The following is a 19,950-nucleotide window of genomic DNA, read 5'->3' as shown; positions in this document are numbered from 1 at the left end:
GGAAGATTATGCGTTAAGAAAACCCTCTGAAGCAGTGGCCATGGCAACAAAAGCCGCATCCATTGGCAAGGGCAGGCACCATAGGGATGCACAAGGCGGCTCAGTTAATTCCTGAGGACGGACAGAAGACTGTCAGAAGGGGTGCCAAGGGGTCTAGAAGCAGCGTCATCCTTAGCTGATGCATCTCTGGGCACTTCTGTCTTTCTATGGCAACGAGTTCTGCAGCCAAAAGAACACTTGGGCTGAGAGCATGGCAAGTAGATTTTAGCCTGGTTCAACATCCACCTTTAGATCTCAAAACAGCCCACCTAGATTTTGCCAGGAGGGCAAGAGGCCTTATTGGCAGCAGAACAGACAGTCCTTTCAAGGAGGAAAAAGGAATGATAGGAAACCCAACGATGGTTTCCACAAAGGAAACAAATAGGACAGAGAGCAGAAACCATTTAAACAATGACTGCAGGACAGCACTGGTGGGAGGCAGGCTAGCCTTGTTCAAAGATCAGTGGGTAGGAGCAAAGGTGGACAGATGGTCACAGGAAGCAGCCCACAAAGGTTATGCAATAGAATTTAAGGGCCTCTCACCAGACAAGTTTGTAAAATCACCATGACCCAAGTCACAAGAAAAGAGACTAGCAAAACAATTGGCTATAGATCATTTAATACAAATTCAGGCCATAGAAAAAGTGCCACAGGCAGAAAGGAAACAAAGAGTATATTCAATATTATTCCTAGTACCAAAACCAAACAGGGATTGGAGGGCAGTGCTAGATCTGAAATCTTAACACCACCTGCGGTGCCACGGGCACCGCAGACTAAATAATGCCGTAAGGCTGGGTGGGAGGAGTTAGGGCGGGCTGTGTCCGGGATGAGGAAGGGTGCCGATTGGCCCCTCCTCCGGACTGACAATCGGAGGGCCCAATCAGCAGGCGCGGCCCTCCGATTGGGCCGCCGCCGCCAAGGCAGCAATTGTAAGCCGCGCACAGCGCGGTACGCAGTTGCTCCTTTACCGGCCGCCTGACGCATTGGGAGGCGCAAAGCGTCTCCGACGCGTCAGGCCGCCGGCAAAGGGAGCCCCGCACTGGCGCGCTCAAACTCAAAAATGGCCGCCGACAACAAGAACCCGCTGAGGAGCCGCCACCGCGCACAGCACCAGGCCGCCAGGGAGCCGCCGCACGAAGCCACGGCCTCCCTTCTCCACTCCTTTCCCAGGCCACCGCCGAGACAAGGACGCTGCGCCGCCGCCGCCCGCCCTCGAAAATGGCTCCTCTTTCAGGTACGCTTCCTTCTCTCACGCTGCCCTCGCCTGTCCCTCCCTCTGCCCCCGCCTGCTAGCGCCCATTGTATTTTTATACAATGGACTTTTCCCCTGGTATTTAAATAAATTCATAAAAACAAAACGGTTCAGAATGGAAACACTGCGATCAGTAACAGAGACATTTTAACATCCCTAGATTTAAAGGAAGCATATCTCCACGTTCCAATATTAGAAAAGCACAGGAAATACCTGACAGCCTGTGTGCAAATAGTGCATTTTCAATACAAGGCTCTTCCTTTTGAGCTGTCAATGACGCCAAGGACATTCTCAAAACTGGTGTTAGTTCTGGTAGCAGTACAAAGAGGAAAGGGAATACATCTGTACACCTATTTCGACAATTTGTACATAAGAGCACTCTTTGTAGACTGGTCATGGAACAACACAGAAGTCACAATGAAGATTTTTCAGGAGTTTGGATTTGTGATAAAAGTCACAAAGAGTTCACTGGAACTGGCACATACAACAGAGCATCTAGGCATATTAACAGACACACAAAAAGTGACGTTATTAATTACACTGAAAAAGGTAGAAAGAATCACAAAGGCAGCAGCAACAGTGATACGCAGAAAAATGTCACTCCTAATGGAACTGGCAGCACTGATGGGACTGATGAGATCTACCCTGCACATAGTGGAGTGGAACAGGTTGTACTCCAGAACCTCACAGAAATCTCTCAGACTGTTGCAAGGAAAGAAGGTAAGAAAACTGGAAGTTCCAGCAATGGTGAAGGTTTACACTAGTGGACAAAAAAGTAAACCTGACTCAAGGGAAATCATTTGAGATGCTGGAAGTAGTGCACATATTTACAGATGCCAGTCTGACAGGCTATGGAGCAACAATAGAGAAGCATTTGAGACAAGGGTGTGAGAGACTTCAAGTTATAAATAAGGAAACACTGAGTTAAAGTTTCTTTATTAGAAATGCAAGCATCACGTTGAAGGCATTGTCAGAACTGACCCACAAAGCATAGGGTAGGGAATATAGGGGCTCGAGGGAACACCCCTCCCCTGAGAACTCAAACCAGACACAGTTCAAAGAATTCATAATATGGAGATAATAGTCCAGGCATCAAGGGATGGGAAGACGTGGGACCTAAGGAAACCAAATGGGAAGAGAAATAAGGAGAGGAGGTCAGGAGTGTTTGGAGAGGTTGGTATGCATAAAATACAACAGCAGAAAATCATCCTTGGGGTGTCAAGTGAAAGCAACTGAGTTACATCAGGGCATACAGGTCAGGCTAGATAGACACACTAAATCACAGCAGAGAAATAATCACGGCAGAAATACATGGGGGTTTCTGATTTTGGGACATGGTCCCTGCTAGAACACAAAATGCCAATAAACGTCTTGGAGATTAGAGTGGTTTTCCTGGCTCTGACACACTTCGCCCAGTTAACCTGACAGAAAAGTTAATAAGGATCGACAATATGGCAGGGAAGGTCTATATAAATAATCAAGGGGGATCCTGGTTGGAGAATCTGCACAAAGAAGCCAGGAGTATATTGAAGTAAAGAGAGAAGAATTTCAAATCAATAAGAGTGGATAGCAAGCAAGCGAATAAATAAATAATCCAACACAAATAATGTGGAGTTGAATGTTTTCTTGCAATCATTGTATCAAGCCCCTACAAGCGGTATATGGTTCACCAGGTTTCTGGCCTGAATTGTATATGTGCTTGAGTTGCCTGTTGATCCAAGCTGAGAACACACCTGGAAGCCCCGTACTGTGTTAACATTGCTTTGCTGGAAGGCCTGACTGAAAAACTGTGGTTAGGGAAATGCCTCATATCTACCACAGACTTCTACATACTTAAAACCCTGTAACCATGTAACTATTCACATGCATGCTCACAACCTATGAAGAAAAGCTTAATGGCCCTAGGAAAAAGGGATTCCATTCCAGTCCTATATCATGGCCAGTCCGGTCCTATCTATCAGAGACCTCGGGCTTGATATTGCTCCCTTTGGAGCATACATCCAGTTACAGACTGGGCTGGCCACTGTTTTTAGCAACCCAGCCCATAGCCCCGGACCAGCTGGGCTAGAGGGCGCATATAGATGTTAAAAAGGGTGGGAGAGAGTATCGCCCCCTGCGGAACCCCACAAGGGAGCTCACAAGGGCTCGACATACTCTCCCCCATCGCAACCCTCTGCGTCCGGTTCTGGAGGAAGGAGACCAGCCATTGAAACGCAGTCCCCCTTATTCCAGCTCCAGCGAGGCGGTGTACCAATAACTCGTGGTCAACCACATCAAATACGGCCGACAGGTCTAGAAGCACGAGAATGGCAGAGCCGCCCTGATCCAGCTGGCGCCGGATACCATCCATGAGGGCGACCAGCACGGTCTCCACCCCGTGGCCAGGGTGGAAGCCAGACTGGTATGGGTCGAGGGCCGAAGTTTCATCCAAGAAACCTAGGAGTTGGTCCGCCGCGGCCCGCTCTATCACCTTACCCAGAAACGCCAAGTGCGAAACTGGGCGGTAACTGGCGGGGTTCCGCGGGTCCAATGATGGCTTTTTCAGTAAGGGGCGTACCACTGCTTCCTCGAGCCCCTTGGGAAACTCTCCAGATGTTAAGGAGAGGTTGACAATCTCCCTCAAGGGGCCTCCTATCCGCTGGTCGCCCGATTTGTGCAACCCGAACGGACAGGGATCCAAGGGGCAAGTGGTCGCCCTCACTGAACCCAGTAACTTGTCCACTTCGGTTACAGAGAGCCGCCTGAAGCCATCAAACACTAACCCCCTTGACGGCCACGGAGCTTCCAGTTCACTAACTGTATCAATCCGCAAAATAGCTCGATAATGCCACACAGCTCAATTCCAATTCCCTTATCGTTTGTCGCCCTTCTTCGAGGGCGGTAAGTGATCTAATTACCTTAAATAATTGTGCTGGGCGAGAGCTTGCGGACGCGATTTCTGCGGCGTAGAAGTCTCGTTTCGCCGCTTTCACCGCATTCTCATACACCTTCATAAGCGTGCAATGAGATGTCCTTGTAGCTTCGTCACGAGTCTTCCTCCACACTCGCTCAAGCCGTCTCACTTCCTTCTTCCTCTCCCGAAGTTCCTGGGAGTACCATGGAGCCTGTTTGAGGCGAAGGCGGAGAGGGCGCCTAGGAGCAATCTCGTCAATGGTGGCCGTAAGGCGGGACTGCCAGTCCTCCACCAAGGCCGTCAACGAGGTGCCGGAGGGCATCGGGTCCCGCAGGGCATTCAGGAATCTCTCAGATTCCATGAGTCTCCACGGGCGGACTAGAATACGTCCATCACCCAAACAGAGAGGGGGTGGTATCCTCAGTCGAGCCTTCAGGGCATGGTGGTCTGACCATGGAACGATGTTATTCGCCACCAGATCTACCGCTACACCTGCACCAAAGATCAAATCGAGGGGGTGACCACCCTGATGGGTGGGACCAGCAACAATCTGCGAGAACCCTAGTGTCTCCATGGCTGATACTAGATCCAGGCCAAGTCCTGAAGACGGTGCATCCGCATGAACGTTGAAGTCCCCCAAAACTAAAAGTTTTGGGTACTGCAACGTCCAGGCAGCCACCGCCTCCAGCAGGCCTGGCAGGGAATCTGGGGGGGCAGTGGGTGATTGATACACCAACCAGATTGCCACGTTCTCGACCGATTCCCACCCAAGACCGACACACTCAATCCCCGGAATCGTTAGCGCAGGGAGAGCCCTGAAGGAGAAGGTCTCTCTGACCAGAATTGCCACCCCCCCTCCCCTCCCATGGAGCCGGGGTTGATGCAGGACGGAAAACCCAGATCTTTCAAGGCGACAGTCTCACCTTCGCCCACCCAGCTTTCCGTCACGCAAGCCAGGTCAGCCTCATGCCTTACAAAGTAATCCCGCAGGGTTGAGGACTTGTTGTTTATTGACCAGGCATTGCATAGGATCAACACCGGTTCCACCCTAGCCCTCTCCCCCATGAACCTGGGGATGGGACGAAGATTTGAAGGGCAACGTCCATATTGACCAGGCCACCGTCCGTGGAAATTCCATGGTCGGGGCCTTCTTGGACCTATGTACGTTGTTGCCCCCCTATTATTGAATCTCCTCCCACCGCTATGTTTGACTTGGCCCAGAAGAACTGGAATTATAGTCCCGGGCCGGATCCCCATCTCAATGGCCACACTCTCTTCCCTAGGCCACCATGTAGGGCAGTCCTTCATCTAACAATTCTCAACTGCTTGTTGGATGTGTCTTTATCACAGACTCTACTGGCTGGGCTCAGCCTGACTGGTTGACATTGAGCCATCCAGTTGCTTCCAAACAACTGGCAGATATATCTGGGGGGGAATCCGTCCATCCATCCATTAGGAAGTGGAGCTGGGTATCATCCGCATATTGGTGTCATCCTAGCCCCTGGCCCTGGACCAGCTGGGCTGGAGGGCACATATAGATGTTAAAAAGTGTAGGGGAGAGTATCGCCCCCTGCGGAACACCACATGGGAGCTCATAAGGGCTTGACATATCCTCCCCCACAGCAACCCTCTGCGTCCAGTTTTGGAGAAAGGAGACTAGCCAATGAAGCGCAGTCCCCCTTAATTCAGCTCTGGCAAGGCAGTGTACCAATAGCTCGTAGTTGACCACATCAAATGCGGCTGACAGATCTAAATGCACGAGAATGGCGGAACTGCCCTGATCCAGCTGGCACTGGATATAATCCATCAGGGTGACCAGTATGGTCTCCACCCTGTGGCCAGGGCAGAAGCAAGACTGGTATGGGTCGAGGGCCGAAGTTTCCTCCAAGAACCCTAGAAGTTGGTCCGCCCAGAAACAACAAGTGCAAAACTGGGCGGTAACTGGCGGGGTCCTGCGGGTCCAACAATGTTTTTTTTTCAGTAAAGGGTATACCACTGCTTCCTTGAGCCCCTTGGGAAACCCTCCAGATATCAAGGAGAGGTTGACAATCTTTCTCAAGGGGCCTCCTATCTGCTTGTCACCCAATTTGAGCAACCAAGATGGATAGGGGTCCAAGGGGCAAGTGGTTACTTTCACTGAACTCAGTAACTTGTCCACTTTGGTTACTGAGAGTCGCCTGAAGCCATCAAACACTAACCCCCTCAATGGCCACGGAGCTTCAAGTTCACTAAGTGTATCAATCGTAGCAGGAAGGTTGCAGCGGAACGACAGGACTTTGTCCGCGAAATAACTCAATAATGCCACACAGGTCAAATCCAATTCCCTTATCGTTTGTCGTCCTTCCGCGAGGGCGGTAACTGACCTAATTACCTTGTACTTGGAGGAGCTGGGAGAAGGAGAGCATTATCTCAGGAGGTGACTGCTAGCTCCGCCCTCTGCTGAGTTGGCCTTTGTGCTATAAAAGGCTCTTGCTTGCTAGAGGAAGGCAGTGCTTGGAGGAGCTGGGAGAAGGAGAGCATTATCTCATTATCTATTTTGTTTGCAATATAAATAAACTCTTGGGGTCTGGATTAAACCAGAATACTCTGTAAGGAGCCAAAAGCAAGAGCTAAAGGACTCTTGGCTGTTGGCTTTTCACCTGAGGATCAAGCCGAAAGTTTCAGTGAAGTGTAGGACTGTTTGTGGAGCAGTTCAGATGAATCAAAGTGGCATGAAGACTGAAGAAGGTTGCGTAGCAACATGTACCATCTGCGGAATGTTAGTCTTTTTACCTCAGGGGGACAATTTTAACAAATGCAGCAAGTGCCAATTAGTGGCTCTGCTGGAGGAGAAGGTCTGCGAAGAGAAACGATTGATTACACTGCAGGAGGAGGGAAATCTATCGAAACAAATCTTTCTCAAGGGCATCTAACACAGAAGGGTAATCATTGGAAGAATGTTACACATAGGAGGGAAAGAATAAGAAGAAAGTCTGACCCACTGATGCTAAGGAATTGATTCCAAGAAGTTGATTGAGGAACCCAGGAGCATGTGCAATCACCCATGAAGAACAAGCCCCAATGTAGACCAGGAAAAAAGTCACAGGCTCCCATAGGTGAGAGTTCTACGTCTTCGCCCCCACCAACCCCACAAAGCTCAGGAAACACTTCCCAGTCCCCAACAAGAAAGAGTTTTAGTTCTGCTCCCAAGGGTACGAAGAAACGGGTACTGGTAATTGGGGATTCCTTGCTAGGAGGTGTAGAGGCTGAAGTTTGTAGACCAGACTTGTTGTCTTGAGAGGTCTGATGCCTACTTGGTGCACGCATCAAGGATGTGACAGAATGGCTGGACAGGCTCATCAAGCCTACAGATCATTATCCCTTCTTTCTCATCCATGTAGGAACAAATAATGCTGCCCAGCAGAACATGGAACATATTCAAAAACATTAAGGCAAAGAAAAGGGCCAGAGTGGTGCTGCAGAGAGCAAGTACCTAGAGGAGCTATAGGATAGGTGGACATATGTAGTCTGGAAATGTTTTTATGATGTTAAGTGATTGTTGTCTGAGATTGCACATTCACTTATTTGCTTTTTTATTACTGATTTGAAATATTTAAAATCCTTTTATATTTTCCTTTTGTATTGTAATGGCCTATGGCTACATGCAATAAAATCTGACTTGACTATTAAAAAACATTTGTGAATCTGGGGGAAAAGGTAAAGGACCTGGGAGCACAGGTTGTGTTTTCATCAATCCTTCCTGTAAGTGGCCGAGGCATAGGAAGAGAGAGAAAAATTATGCAAGTAAATGACTGGCTACGTCAGTTGTGTCGACGGGAACAATTTGGATTTCTGGATCATGGTCAACGATGTCAATATGAGGGGCTATTATCAGGAGACGGCGTGCACCTCACAAAGGATGGAAAAGGTATTTTTGGGAGAAGCCTTGCACACCTGGTGAAGAGGGCTTTAAACTAGACACAAAGGGGGAGCGAGACGTAAATTCAGAACTTGGTGTGATGGCAAGTTCTGAACATGAGAAGATCTCAAACCTACAGGGAATGTTACATAAGCAGGGAACTACCAGCTTACAAGGAAGTTGAAAAACCAAAAACCATGAGGCACACAAAGGATAGATTACGATGTCTCTTCACTAATGCACAGACTATAGGAAACAAGCAGGAGGAATTAGTAGTCGTAATAGAGGAAGGGGGCTATGACCTAATAGGAATCACAGAAACTTGGTGGGATAATGCTCACAATTGGAATACTAGAACTGAGGAGTACAATCTATTCAGAAGGGACAGACAAGAAAAGAAGGTGTAGCAATATATGTTAGGAATCTTTATACTTTTGAAGAAATACAGGTACCCGAGCATGAAAGTTCAGTTGAGTGTATTTGGGTAAATATAAAAGGAGTAGGAAATGAGAGTGGTATTATTGTGGGGGTCTGCTATAGACCACCAAGCCAGTCAGAGGACTTGAATGAGATACTGCAAGACCAAATGACACAATTTTCAAAAAAGGTGGAAACAGTGGTAATGGGTGACTTCAATTACCCAAATATCTGTTGGAAGACCAACTCTGCTAAAAATGCAAACTCCATTAAATTCTTGTCTTGCCAACAGCTTCATTTCCCAGAAAGTAGAGAGGGGAACCAGGGGCTCTGTTATTTTAGACTTGATTCTCATCAATAGGGAAGAACTGGTAGATGAGATGGAAGTAGTGGGCACACTTGGTAGCAGTGACCATGTGCTTTTGGAATTTTCAATTGTGGGAAAGAGAAAACCTTTACGTAATTGTACGTATAGACTGGACTTCAGGAAAGCTGTCTTTCACAGACTTAATTGTATGTTGCATGGTCAGAAAGACTTAGAGACAGGAGTCCAAGCGGGCTGGGAGTTTCTTAAAAGTGAAATACTGAAGGCTCAATTACAAAGAATTCCCTTGAAAAAGGCCAAACTTCTTAACTCCTATTTCTCCTCAGTCTTCTCTTGTGAGGGAAATAGTGATCAATGTGGCAAAAACGTAACACGACACGGGGGACGGGAATGGTGGCCTAGGATCACTGTTGGAGCAGTCCACAAACACCTTGTTGCTTTAAATGAAACAAAGTCTTCCGGGCCAGATGAACTTCATCCAAGGGTACTAGAAGAACTTGCAGATGTCATCTCTGAAATCTCTGTCCATTATTTTTGACACTTCTTGGAGAACAGGTGAGGTGCCAGATGATGGGAGGAGGGCAAATGTTGTCCCCATCTTCAAGAAATGGATAAAGGAGGACCCGGGTAATTATCGACCCGTCAGCTTGACATCTGTAGCTGGCAAAATTTTCGAACAAATAATCAAACACTCGGTCCTTGAGCAGTTGGAACTGAGAGCTATCTAGCCTCTGTTTTAAAATTTAAGATGGAGAACCCACCACAGCTTGAAGAAGCCTGTTCCACTGAGAAACCACTCTAACTGTCAGGAACTTCTTCCGGATGTTTAGATGGAATTTCTTTTGAATTAATTTTGGAAAAAAATAATCAAATACTTGGTCCTTGAGCAGCTGGAACTGAGAGCTGTGATTTCGAAGACTCAGCACGGGTTTCACAAGAACAAGTCATGTCAGACCAACCTTATCTCTTTTTTCGAGAAAGTGACTATCTTACTGGATCAGGGGAATGCTGTGGACATAATTTATCTAGATTTCAATAAAGGTATTGATATGGTTCCACATAATATTCTTGTTCACAAGTTGGTAAAATGCGGTATGGATCCTAATTTTGTCAGGTGGATCAATAACTGGTTGACAAATCGTACCCAGAGGGTACTTGTTAATGGTTCAGCATCTTCTTGGAAAAGAGTGACAAGTGGAGTACCCCAAGGATCTGTCCTGGGCCTATGTTGTTCAACATATTTATAAATCATTTGGATGAGGGATTAGAGGGGATACTTATTAAATTTGGAGATGATACTAAACTGGGAGGGGAAGCAAACACAACTGAAGACAGCAACAGAATACAGGATGACCTTGATAGGCTGGAGAAGTGGGCTAAACTGAATAAAATGAAGTTTAATAGGGACAAATGTAAAGTTCTGCATTTAGGTAGAAAAAACCAAATATACCAATATAAGATGGGGGAGACGTGTCTTGGCAACAGCATGTGCAAAAAGGATCTAGGTGTCTTAGTAGACTATACATTGAACATGAGTCAGCAGTGTGAGTCGGCGGCTAAAAAGTCAAATGGGATTTTGGGCTGTATCAAACAGAGTCCAGATCACGGGAGGTGATGCTTCCGCTTTACTCTGCTCTGGTTTGGCCTCACTTGGAGTACTGTGTTCAGTTTTGGGCACCCCAGTTGAAGCGGGATGTTGACAAACTGGAATGTGTCCAGAGGAGGGCAACAAAGATGGTGAGGGGTATGGATACCAAGGCTTATGAAGAAGGGTTGGGGGAGCTTGGTCTGTTTAGCCTAGAAAGTTGACGACCGAGAGGGGATCTTATAACCATCTTCAAGTATTTAAAAGGGTGCCATATGGAGGATGGAGCAGAATTGTTCTCTCTTGCCCCAGAGGGACAGACCAGAATGAATGGGATGAAATTCATTCAAAAGAAATTTCATCTAAACATCTGGAAGAAGTTCCTGACAGAATAGTTTCGCAGTGGAAAAGACTTCCTCGGGAGGTGGTGGGTTCTCCATCTTTGGAAATTTTAAAACAGAGGCTAGATAGCTATCTGACGGAGAGGCTGATTCTGTGAAGGCAAAGGAGTGGCAGGTGACAGTAGATGAGCGATTGGGATATGAGTGTCCTGCATAGTGCAGGGCATTGGCCTAGATGACCCAACTCTATGATTCTGCCTTAAAGAATTGTGCCCAGACGAAGCAGCGGTCACTACGGTGACACCAGCGGCATCCCTCAACAGGCCAGGTCGCCCGCATGCCCACACCGCCAGGAGCGCCCAATTCCAGACCCTCCAGGCCTGGTGCCGCCACATCCGCCACCGGCCGCGCCCGCCACGATGGCGCAGCCGCTGGCCGCTGAAGACGGCTGCTTTCTTCCGAGGTATGCGCGCGTCCGGGGGGGGGGCTGCAAGCGGCGGCTCGCATCCCCGCCCACGCCCGGCCTTGAATATGCAGCCAGCGGCCAGGAAGCCAAAGACGCGCCCCGCCGCGATCACAAGGCCCGCTAGCGCCCGCTGTATTCAGGCTGCTGCGGGCTTAGTTTCTAGTTACATATATAAAACTGTAAACATGGGCTACTGACCAGTAAGAGAAAAAAAATTGATGTTTCAAGGTGGAGATTACTGTACAAATGTGAAAAGCACCACCCTGTATGAAACATGGGGGTTGACATCTGATAACAGGTAGGTGAGTTTATCAAAATCAGAAATAGAGTATGAGTTGGGTAATAACGTGGCAAGGATAGTGTGTGTATGGCGGCTATGGTTTCATCTACCCCCTCTTCCCACCTCCCTGTTATTATTGGGAGAAGGGATAGGTTTTTTTTCCCCGCTGCTCTTCTCTTTCATAGAGCCTCTTGTGACGCAGAGTGGTAAGTGGCAGAAATGCTGTCTGAAGCTGTCTGCCCATGTGGTTGGGAGTTCGATCCCAGCAGATGGCTCAAGGTTGACTCAGCCTTCCATCCTTCCAAGGTCAGTAAAATGAGTACCCAGCTTGCTTGCTGGGGGGTAAACGGTAATGACTGGGGAAGGCACTGGCAAACCACCCCGTACTGAGTCTGCCATGAAAACGCTGGTGGGCAGCACCCAAAGGGTCAGACATGACTCGGTGCTTGCACAGGGGATACCTTTACCTTTACCTTCTCTTTTATCTTATATTCATCAGACTGTGATGTTTTTTATGTCTGGGGTTTTAACAGGGTTTTATTCAGACTGATGCAATCCACCGTGAGCCACTGGGATTGGCGGGCAATAAATCAATGATGATGATGATAATGATGATGATGATGATGATAGGAATTTGCCCCTGGGTGCTGAGTAGAGGGAGCAAGCCAAAACATAGTGGGGCAGGTCCTCCAAAGATGAATTCCCACATATACAAAGGCGTTGGGCTCTGTGTGTTCGGGAATATCACCTGAAAAGCATGGCTGACAGCATCGTTTTGAAGTGCAGAGATGTTAGAGCCATTCTAAGATTACGCGGTGTTATGTTTACTAAATAAAGTGCTCTATGGTCTTTTAAAATTGCTTTATACCATGGGGATGATTGCAATAGCAGAATTCAAGAGTAATCAATGAACACCCAGTCACATACATCAGAAATATTGGCTGATGTATACAGCAAGTCAGCTGGCAGAGTGTAGGTGAGGGAACGGGGCTAAAAAAATCAGACTGAGTCCTGCCTTTGCTCAATAAGAGCTTAAAGCTTTGATGGCTTAAATAATCTGATTTGGTTGTAATGTCTTTCTTCCAAGATTTCAGAATGGCTAAATAGCCTGTATGTGTGACTACATATAGCTTTTCCCTTCCCCAAGATCATAAAGTCCAAAATCACATGGTCTCCACTACCAAGCGCGCCCACAACATTTACCTCATAAACCAGTTCTTCCCTATGGGTGAGAATCAAGTATAAACAAGCAGACCCCTGGTTGCCTCAGCTCAACTCTTACTGGGACCCAGTGGGCAGATTAGTGGTGGTCGTAATAGGAGGGGGGAGGCTGAGGGCAAATTGGAAGCAATAGTCCGGGTCAACCTCAACCAAATGCCTGGTGGAGGAGCTCCCTTTGCAGGCCCTGCGGAACATATAGTGCTACTCCTCTGCCCTTTTTTATTTGTCTGTCCCTTTTAATTAAATTGTACCACTCAATCCTGTTATTCCAGTTGTGAAAGTTATGCTACCAGGTTTCTGTAATACCTATTAGATCATATTCCCCTTCGTTTATAAGGACGTCTAGTTAATCCTGCTTGCTTCCCATACTCTGTACATTAGTGTACAGACATTGTAATCCTTCATACGAGTATCCCAGGCTTTTAATTTTTGAATTTTCCTGTAAATTAATAGTTCCCTGCATGCATGCCATTCCCTTTAAATCTGCAGTGTTCCCATGTGCATTTATCATCATTGAACTGTGTTTAGTTATACTAGAGTTTGGTGTTTTCAGTATTTTATGATAACTAAAGATTTATGACTAAATATGACTATTTCTGTACATATGCTTCATTGATACAAAACTGGTTATCTTATTTCAACTTTCAGCTTTTCCTACGAATCAGATGGCAAACGGAGGTCCATTTGGGTACAGCAGTTTACAGTTCCATTCCCATCAAATATTACAGGTATTCACACTTTTGCTCATAGAAAACATAGACATTTATGCTTTTAAATGTGATAAATGTGCCACTGAGGGCCACTGCATTTGCTCACAAAGGTATGAATGCAGCAACGTAAAGTTTACATTTTATAGGTACTGCATATATTTCAATATATTTCAAGAGCAACCTTGGTGTAGTGGTTAAGAGCATGGGCTTCTAATCTGGTTACCCGGGTTTGATTCTGTGCTCCCCCACATGCAGCCAGCTGGGTGAACTTGGGCTCTCCATGGTGCTAATAAAACTGTTCTGACCAAGCAGTGATATCAGGGCTCTCTCAGCCTCACCCACCCCACAGGGTGTCTGTTGTGGGGAGAGGAATGGGAAGGCATGGGACTGGAAAAGAGCAAACGTTATTCCGATCTTCAAAAAAGGGAGGAAGGATGACCCGGGAAACTACAGACCAGTGAGTCTGACCTCTGTTGTGGGGAAGATAATGGAGCAGATATTAAAGGGAGCGATCTGCAAACATCTGGAGGACAATTTGGTGATCCAAGGAAGTCAGCATGGATTTGTCTCCAACAGGTCCTGCCAGACCAACCTAGTTTCCTTTTTTGACCAAGTAACAGGTTTGCTGGATCAGGGAAATTTGGTTGATGTCATTTACTTGGATTTTAGTAAAGTTTTTGACAAGGTTCCCCATGATGTTCTGATGGATAAGTTGAAGGACTGCAATCTGGATTTTCAGATCGTTAGGTGGATAGGGAATTGGTTAGAGAACCGCACTCAAAGAGTTGTTGTCAATGGTGTTTCCTCAGACTGGAGAGAGGTGAGTAGCGGGGTACCTCAGGGCTCAGGCCTCGGTCTGGTACTTTTTAACATATTTATTAATGATCTAGATGAGGGGGTGGAGGGACTACTCATCAAGTTTGCAGATGACACCAAATTGGGAAGACTGGCAAATACTCCGGAAGATAGAGACAGAGTTCAACGAGATCTGAACACAATGGAAATATGGGCAAATGAGAACAAGATGCAATTTAATAAAGATAAGTGTAAAGTTCTGCATCTGGGTCAGAAAAATGAAAAGCATGCCTACTGGATGGGGGATACGCTTCTAGGTAGCACTGTGTGTGAACGAGACCTTGGGGTACTTGTGGATTGTAAACTAAACATGAGCAGGCAGTGTGATGCAGCGGTAAAAAAGGCAAATGCCATTTTGGGCTGTATCAACAGAGCCATCACATCAAAATCACAAGATGTCATAGTCCCATTGTATACGGCACTGGTCAGACCACACCTGGAGTACTGTGTGCAGTTCTGGAGGCCTCACTTCAAGAAGGACATCGATAAAATTGAAAGGGTACAGAGGAGAGCGACGAAGATGATCTGGGGCCAAGGGACCAAGCCCTATGAAGATAGGTTGAGGGACTTGGGAATGTTCAGCCTGGAGAAAAGGAGGTTGAGAGGGGACATGATAGCCCTCTTTAAGTATTTGAAAGGTTGTCACTTGGAGGAGGGCAGGATGCTGTTTCTGCTGGCTGCAGAGGAAAGGACAGGCAGTAATGGGTTTAAACTTCAAGTACAACGATATAGGCTAGATATCAGGAAAAAGTTTTTCTCAGTCAGAGTAGTTCAGCAGTGGGATAGGCTGCCTAAGGAGGTGGTGAGCTCCCCCTCACTGGAAGTCTTCAAGCAAAGGTTGGATACACACTTTTCTTGGATGCTTTAGGATGCTTAGGGCTAATCCTGCATTGAGCAGGGGGTTGGACTAGATGGCCTGTATGGCCCCTTCCAACTCTATGATTCTATGATTCTATGATTCTAAGGCGACTGTAAGACGTTTTGAGTCTCTCTGGTAGAGAAAAGCAGCATATAAGAACCAACTCTTCTTCTTCTTCAGTAATATCAGGGCTCTCTCAGCCTCTCCTCCCTCACAGGGTGTCTGTTGTGGGGAGGGAAAAGGGAAAGTGATTGTAAGCCACTTTGAGACTCCTTCGGATAGAGAAAAATGGCAATATATGAACCAATTTGTCCTCCAATATTTCCATTTTTCACAGGAAAAAGAAAACAATTCCCTATGAATTCAGTATTTCCAGAACTTTTACATCTGTTACCCTCAGCTCATCACGAAGTCATTTCAGTCAGCATGCCAGTACAGTAATCTGTTTTTACTTGTATTTGGTCAAACAAGTTATTCATTTAGCCAACTAAAAGTTACACTTTTATTAACTCCCAAATATCATTTATTCATACTTGCAATGTATAAAGGAGGGGTGTAATTATAATTTGAGGGGGAGGGGAACATTACAAAATGCAGCAAGATTTGTGTAAGGAGACGGAATTCAAGCCAAGTGTGTGTTTATATGTGTGGTGTATACCCTGTGCACAAGAAAAGTTCTACTGCCGTGTATGTTCTAGGAAGATGGGTGAAAGGTGGGGATGCTCCAAGTTCCTGCCCTAACCACCCATTAGCCCTGCATATCATGCAGCTCCAGGAGACACCAGAGAGAGGTTTGTACCAAAGCAAGGGGCTTCCCAAGTGGCCTCTGCATTTTCAAGTCAAATATATCTACCAAGGAAGGGAAGGGCACCAATTGCATGCACTCATCAGAGGGAGGCTATAGGGACTCAACTAAAGTACATACCATAAGAAGTCAGAGAGAGAGAGAGACATACAGGCTTCAGCTAGGAACTTCTAATTGCTCCCAGGAAGGGTGACACACCACAAAGGGATGAGAAACTAGTGACGCCATGTGAAATTAGAAAAGGAGGAGCTGGACAGAACACGTTTCCTGTGTAATGTCTCATATTCAGCACCTCTCAGCTATAAAGCTGCCTGTAGCTGTTATTTTAAGGTGACCAGATTGTCCCACTTTTGGTGGGACATCTGGGGGTACCTGGCAAATTGTACTTATGTTGAAATTAAAAAAATATATATTATACTATATGTGCTTTCTATGCATTCTATGAAACTTTTTGTTGCTCCATATAGACCAAATTTTCAATTAAGAACCCCCCCCCCCCCGTCAATGGGTTCCCGCTTTACCAATGTTAAAATCTGGTCACCTTATGTTATTTCCACTATTTCTCCTAGATTTGTTGGAAAAGAATTTGAGTCCAATGGCACCTTTAACACCGATAAAGATTTATTCAAAGCGCGAGCATTTGTGTGCATGCACACTTCTTCTGAGTCTAAATTCTGATTTTAACCTTTAAGGGTCCCACCTATCTGAGGGACCACTTATCTGCTTATGCCCCGCACAGGGCCCTCTGCTCTGCGGGTATTTGCTGATTGTCCTGGTCCCCCAAGGATATCTGCCTGGCCTCAACCAGGGCTAGGGCCTTTTCGGCCTTGGCCCCAACCTGGTGGAATGAGCTCCCAGAAGAACTGAGGGCCTTGACAGAGCTCTCTGGGTTCTGCAGGGCCTGTATGATGGAGCTCTTACACCAGGCTTTTGGTTGAGGCCAGGGTGGTGACCGGAGTTTTGATCTGTAGATGCCCCTCCCCCATTTCTAACTTTTAACGATCAAGTCCCCTTGGTCATCTCGCCTTGGGTCCTCAGCTGGGTCCATTGGCTGGAACAGTGAGGCTGGGTGTAGTTGGGTTTAGATTTTAATTTAGCCACCATCTGTTGCTGTTGTTGTATATGTTGTATGGGGTTTTATGGGGATTTTTTTATATAATAATTTTACTGTGAACCTCCACAATATGACCATCATGAGTGGTGTTATACAAACAGAAATATAAATAAAATTAAATCAATAAAGGTACCATTGGACTCAAATTCTGTTGTGCTACTTCAGAGCAGCATGGCTATCAAACTGAATCTATCTAGTTGGAAATAAGTAAGGATTGTGCATGTCTGGAGGCCTCACTTCAAAAAAGATGTGGGGAATTGAGTGGGTTTAGTGAAGTGCGATGAGCATGATTCAGGGCCTGGGGACCAAGCCTCCTGAGGAAAGGATGAGGGACTTGGGAATGTTCAGCCTGGAGAAGAGGAGGTGGAGAGGGGACAGGATTGCTGTCTTTAAGTATCTGAAAGGTTGTCAGAGGAGTGCAGGGAAAGAGGTTCCTCTTGGCAGCAGAAGACAGTATTAGGAAAAAAAATTCACAGAGCAGTTCAGAAGTGGAATTGACTGCCTAAGGAGGTGGTGAGCTCCCTCTCCCTGGCGATCTTTAAGCAGTGGCTGGACAGTTATTTATCAAGGTTGCTCGAGGCTGATCCTGCGTTGAGCAAGGGTTTGGACTAGATGGCCTGTATGGCCCCTTCCCATTCTGATTCTATGATACAAAAAATTCCAGATTGGTTCAGGGCAGCCCTTGAACTGAGTCAGAATTTCCCTGAACTGAGCTGGCCAGTGCAGATACCCTTCTCCCAGCTGCAGTTTGCCACAGGCAGGAGAAAACAGGGGTTACCCAGGAAGGGTTAAATGGCTGGCAGTCATTTAACTTGTCCATTTCACTTCTCCTCCAATGTACTCCTAGTCATTTAAACCTAACAGCTGATGGTTTAAATGGTTGGCAGCCATTTCCATCTAACAGCAGAGTGGATACACAGGTCAGCTGTTAGGCTAAATGGCTACAAGCCATTTCACTGGTCCATTTCAATTCCCGATTGGAAGTGAAACGGATGGGTTAAATGGCTCATAGTCATTAGAGCTAACAGCTGCCAGACCATGTTGTTAAGTTTAAATGTCTGGCAGCCATTTCACTGATTGATTTTGCTCCCCACCCCACCCCTTTTCTTTCCCCATGGCCGTTGCCTTTTTTGCTTCCAGATGAAACTGCTCTTTGTTTACCAGTCCCAATGTCCCCTCATCCTCTGCTCTCCAGATGCTTTCCCATCTTTCCTAAAGCTGCTTTGCTGGCATCTTTTCTGGGGGTAAGTCCCCTCAACCTGGCATGCCCAGCGTGTTGCATTCCATGTAGATGAGCTGTTGCATAGTTTGTACATATTTGCTTTTTTCTTTGCCCTCTTCTACCACCTTTCTTAAAAAAAAAAAAAAGCTCACGTTGTTCATTGTGAATCCATACAAATATGCAGGCACGTTTTATCCTAACTACCAATAACAAACCGAGAGGGAGATGCAAGGTGGACTGAGCACAGCAGGAATGCACAGCCTAACCTCTCTTGTGGATGCCCTGTTGCCCCTGTGGTTACAAGCAGCACAGAAAACCATCCCCGCCTGGACAGAGGCAGGGTGGTGAAGCTGTTGGTCTGCAGAACAATGTCTGAATCCTTCACCCTGCCAGGGAAGCTTGCTGGGAGACCCAGGGCCTGGCACAAGACACTCAGGTGTCAGCATTCAGAGCCAGTGAGGTCGAGAGCAGCGGACGCTAATCTGGAGAGCTGGGTTCGATTCCTGTTCTCCACAAGACCTTGGAATAGTGAGCTTTCTTAGAGCTGGCCGAGCAGTCTTGTTAGAGCTCACCCACTTCACAGGGTGTCTGTTAAAGGGTAGGGAAGGGGAAGGGGAAGCCACTTTGGGACTCCCTCAGACTGTGAAAAGTGGGGTACCAAAAGCAGCTCTTCTTTCTTTCTTTCTTTCTTTCTTTCTTTCTTTCTTTCTTTCTTTCTTTCTTTCTTTCTTTCTTTCTTTCTTATGCCGCCATCCCCGTGATCCGAACCCCTGTGGCCGTCCTCTCGGAGCAAACCCGAGTCAGCCCTGCGGAGATCTCCGGGATGCGGGAGACCCGAGGAAGGCAGGGAGGCAGGGAGGGAGGGAGGGAGGAGGCGGGCGGGCCAGGGAGGCCCCGGGGCGCCTCTTGCTCAGGCTGCCAGCGAGCGCGGCAGGGACCCCCGTCCTCCTCCTCCTGCTGCTGCTGCTGCCTGGCGGGCCCCGGGGGCCACTCTGGCGCCCCACATTCTGCAGGGGAGGCCCCCCCCCACCCCCCCACCCCCCACCGGGCAGGGCAGCAAGGGGGGCGAGTCCTCCTCGGCCTCCCCCCCCCGGCCGCCCCCCCGGCCCCCTCAGGCGCTACCGGCCGCGGGGGGGGGAGGGGGGAGGGGAGAGGGGAGGCGTGGCCCCCCCCGGGCGCGCACCCACCTGGTCCCGGGCGGCCGGCGCCTGGCTGCGTCCTTCCGTCGGTGCGGCCGTCCCGGGGGGCTCCGCTGGGGCTGCGTGGGCCGGGCCCCTCCCCTCCCCTCCCCTCCCTCCGCGGGAATCCTCCCCGTCCTCCGCGGCATGCGGCGCGGAATGCCAGGAATGCCGGCCGGCCGGTCCCGCCGCTTCTCCGCGGCCTCCTGCTGCTCCTCCTGCTGCTGCTGCTGCTGCTGCTGCTCCCTCGAGAGGGCGGGCGGAGGAGCCTCCTCGGCGGCGGGGAGGGCGGAAAGGCCGGGCAGCCGCCCCCCTGCTGGCCCCGCGCCCCTCCCGCCACCGCGATGCCCCCCCCCCCCCGGGCCGAAGGCGACCTGGAATCCAGAAAAGCGCAGATGCAGCGGGGGGGGGGGGGCGGCAGCAGCAGAGGCCCCCACGGCCGCCAGGAGCCCCGGGGCTGCTTTGGCCCAGCTTTTCTAACAGGCCCCAA

At 48.1% G+C, this 19,950-nt stretch overlaps 1 protein-coding gene across 5 annotated transcripts in view; it reads right to left on the bottom strand.

The window, feature by feature from the left end:
• Positions 1 to 19,700, bottom strand: part of KIFC3 (kinesin family member C3) — a 94,049-nt gene extending 74,349 nt beyond the window's left edge. For 2 of the 5 annotated variants that reach the window (XR_013225103.1, XR_013225104.1), the window contains exon 1: positions 19,470 to 19,700. The gene's annotated coding sequence lies outside the window, so the exon portion shown is untranslated. The remainder of the gene's footprint in view (positions 1 to 19,469) is intronic. The other 3 variants (XM_077301857.1, XM_077301859.1, XM_077301858.1) reach the window with 2 other exon arrangements.
• Between the last annotated feature and the right edge of the window lie 250 nt (positions 19,701 to 19,950).

The sequence above is a fragment of the Paroedura picta genome, chromosome 10 (genome assembly GCF_049243985.1).
Source record: "Paroedura picta isolate Pp20150507F chromosome 10, Ppicta_v3.0, whole genome shotgun sequence".
Classification (NCBI taxonomy): Eukaryota; Metazoa; Chordata; class Lepidosauria; order Squamata; family Gekkonidae; genus Paroedura; species Paroedura picta.
The sequence above is the reverse complement of the archived record's forward strand: the minus strand, read 5'-3'. Positions and strand labels throughout refer to the sequence as shown.